Genomic DNA, 3,864 nt, shown 5'->3' on the forward strand with positions numbered 1-3,864 from the left:
TACCCAAAAACCAGAATGTTGAAAGTACACTGCAGTTAGGCTGCTACTCTCATGATTTCATTACAAGTCTCTTTATATTTGGTTCTTAGTTAAATCACCAGCTGTAAGGACTTGAAGGTTCAGCTAGGATATTGTTAAGGGGGAGATTTGCTTTATAGGTTATTTTAAAAGCTAATAGAGTATTATAAGTTATTTTGTTTCTCCTGCTTTGGTCTCTTGTTCACTTGCTTTATAACGTGCTTTATAAGTTAGTTTGCTTTCTCTTTGTAAGCAGTCCTGAGTCTTTGTTGAGAAGGATGGCATACAAATCTAATAAATAAATAAAATAAAACAAGCCAGTTAATAAGGGTAGAATATCTGCTTTCATTTAAGAGAAAAATATCAAGCTTCTAATGCTTATGATTGTTGTGAAGCTCTCGAAAACCTGACCCAAATGCAGATGAAAATCTACAAAGCCAGCAGGCAAACAATGTGTAATTTCTTAAAAATCATGATTTTTGAAACCTACCTCCATGTTTCTTTTCATTACCTAAGCAGCAAGGGAGAAATTGCTCTTGAAAATTTCAGTTCCACTAGGAGTCAGGAAGAAAAATGGCTCACCATTTTTCCTCTTCTGACCTAAGAATTTCTTTTTTTCCTCTGAATTCCTGAGGTCATGATGATCTTATGCTGCTTAGATGGCAGCATTCTGGTTGGAAGTGCTCAGGCTTAGGAGGAATTTTCTCCCTCACCTTGACCTTTCCCACAGTGGAAGACAGAGTGGGGAAGGAATTGTATATGTGCATTCCAGCAGGTTGAAGCTGTGCCGGTCTGCTACTGTTGCAGATCTATTAAAATTTTTATTCTAGGGGTCTAGACTAGAACTGTACCTCAGTGGTTTTAATTTCTGTTGGGGTCCCAGGACACAGCATTAGGGAGTCTCAACCTGCACCCTGATAGCAGGGTTGCCAAATACATTACCAGTAAAAATCAGGCTTAAAATGGCTGCCAGGAAAGTCTGCAAATTTTTTTAGCCATCATTTAAAAACACTAAGCAGCTGCAGCTCTGATTGAAGCTCTGACAGAGGGCACAGCAATACCACCTGGTATGTTAGTGGGTGTGCAGCACTCTACAAGGAGCATTCTCTCAGCCATGTGCTGCTGCTGCTCTGTCCAAGGTTGCCTGTAATATTGCTTGGTCACACGTAGACATTAGGGGACTGTAGCAGGGCACTAAGGTGCCTGCTACTAGTAGAGCTAGATAACTACCCAGGCGCCGGTTGCTAGGGCAACCAGAGGGAGCTAGGGGCCCATACTTGCCAGCGGTCAGCTGATCAAAAGGGGCAGGGCCTGGCTCCCATTTAAACCCCAGGGCTATGGCCAGGCAGGGAGTTCTCTGCTGGCAGTCAAGGGGGAAGGAGCTCTGCCTGAGTAAGGAAAGAGAAGAGGCCTGAATGCATGAGCAGCTTGATTGGTGAGAGATGGAGAACCTTGAGGTGGTTAGAATGTTGTTATAGCCAGGCGGCTCAAGCTTACATTATAGCCCAGGAGGCTTGTGTTTTGTTTGCTGTTATACTGGTGGCTTGGGTGAGGCTATAAGGGGATGGAGGAGGCCTCATAGAGGACTCACAGTAGGGTGGGGACCCCAGCCCCGGGGGGGGGTAGCGCTTGAGAAGCCCCAGAGATGGGGGGCAAGGGCATAGTAAGGAGAGTGTAGCCTGAAGGCCCAGTAAGGCGCAGAGTGAGATGGAACAACATCCGTTACATCTGTGAGGCTTGGGGCATGGTAAATGCATGGTTGGAGCCATGCATAGCCCATAAGGCTGGGGGTGCACAGAAACACCCAATATAGAATGAGCTAGTGTACAACAGGAAACTGTGGCCAAAAGAATAGAAAGGTAGCCTCCCTATAATACATCTATAACATCAAAGACATGGTGGGCGAGGATGGAGGACACCCTTTAGGCAACTTGGTATGGTAAGGGGGTGCTAGGGGAGAACACGGTGACCCCAAGGATGCCCCTCCTGTTACAGGGACTAAGCCAGGATGGGGGGGTTGGGGGAGAAGGGGGGCATGGAGCTGGTGAGGGTGAGGCTGGGGAGTGAGCTGGGGGTGGCATTATAGTGCAGAGTGTAGTCAGGGGCATCAGAGTAGAATTAGAGGCCCCTGGTAGGGGAGGAAGACGGTAGCCCAAGACCGTAGAAGGCAGCCCATCACTGCAGTAAAAGGGAATTGATTCAATCTTTACAAGTTAATCTAACCTGCCTAGATTGAACCCATTTGCCAGTGGGTGGATATTCAGGAAATGCAGGCACATGCCTGTAGTGGCTCAGGCCAGAAGCCAGGGGGTGCTAGAACAGCCCTCAGCTGCAGGGAAGCTGCGCTGGGGGATGTGGCCAGCCCAGGCACTAGCCTGGAGTGAATTGGTACAGGGAGGGTTTAATTTTTCCCTCGCTGTCCCACAGAACAAAGCTGGGATCTGCCAGGCACTCCCTTCTTGCTGTGGCAGTGGCAGGGCCAGGGGCATGGCCAGATGTTGGCTGTCTTGGCCCCCTGAGGCACAGGGAGCAGGGAGGGGGGTTATTCCCCCCTCTACTCTCAGGCTGTAGCCAAGATCTGCCCAGCTGGGCAGCAGAAGGGCAGGGCCAGCTCGGTTGGGCTGGATCAGAGAGTCGAGCCCAGAGAGCATGCTGGGATGCTGGGAGTCTCTAGTTTAACTTAAACCAGCAAGGGGTCTGGGACAGACATTGCATAAACCAGTTTGAGTCAAATCAGTAAAGTTTGATACTACATTCAACCAGGTTTATCGCAAACCAGTTTCAGGCATTTTGAAACTGGTTCATGTGCACTGAGTTCTGTTACAGGTTTAAACCAGCTTCTGATCACTTAAATCGGTTTGTGTGTAATGTCTGTCCCTAGCCAAACAGAGGCTTCCCAGCCCTGAGCAGCATTGGTTCTGATGGGGAATCTATGCCATGATCTGTTGTATGGGAAACAAGTTGCTTAATGGCTAATGTCCAAAATAGTTCGGCTAATTCTGTGACCACTGCCTGCCTATCTATGATAGTATTTAAAAGACAAATAAATATACTTAATCTCTGCCATAATAATAATTATATTATTAACTATAAAAAGGAGAGAACTTCCTGAGAAGGAAATCTGACTATGGAATAGTCTCCTAAGGGAAAGTGGTGGAAATACCACTTGAAGCAAGATGTGGTAGAATACTATAGAAAATACAGTGGGGAATGAGCTTGCAGTAGTAAGGAAGGAAGACTCAAATTATTGTTTAGATAGTGTATAGGTGTGAAAGTATACTACATGCATAAAATAAAACAAGGTCAAGCTGATAGTGTAGAAGACTTAATGGTTTTTGCCCATCTTTCGTATTCTTTGAAGGACTATGAACAATTCGAATATCCTTTTAAATACAGTGTAAAACTCACACATTTTAAACTGAAGAGAACACCTGGGATTGCCACCTCACCAATCTTAAAAAGACTTTCACCCAACAAGGACGCTCCTCCAGAGAGAGAGTTCACATGTTTGAAAGAGCCACCTGGATACCATGTGAAGAACTGCAGCAGTATAGTAGAAAAAACCCACAAATAGCACACTGCTGGTTATGACATATATCACCCCTCCCTTGAACCCCTATGGAAAATCCTCAAACAATTGCAACCCATACTAGAAAGAGACCGTACTCTTAAAGAGATCTTCCCAGAGCTACCCGTCCTAGCCTTCAAACAAGCACTGACCCTCGCTAACCTCATCACCAGAAGCAAACTTCCTCAGGCCCAGAAGGTTACTCCTTAAGGAGACAATCTTCCAAGCCCGAAGGGAGGTAATCCCAATGCTGATCAAAGGGAGCAGGAGGGCACACA

Source organism: Gavialis gangeticus, unplaced genomic scaffold, assembly GCF_001723915.1.
Source record: "Gavialis gangeticus isolate Ggan-Ray unplaced genomic scaffold, GavGan_comp1, whole genome shotgun sequence".
In the NCBI taxonomy this organism is placed as follows: Eukaryota; Metazoa; Chordata; order Crocodylia; family Gavialidae; genus Gavialis; species Gavialis gangeticus.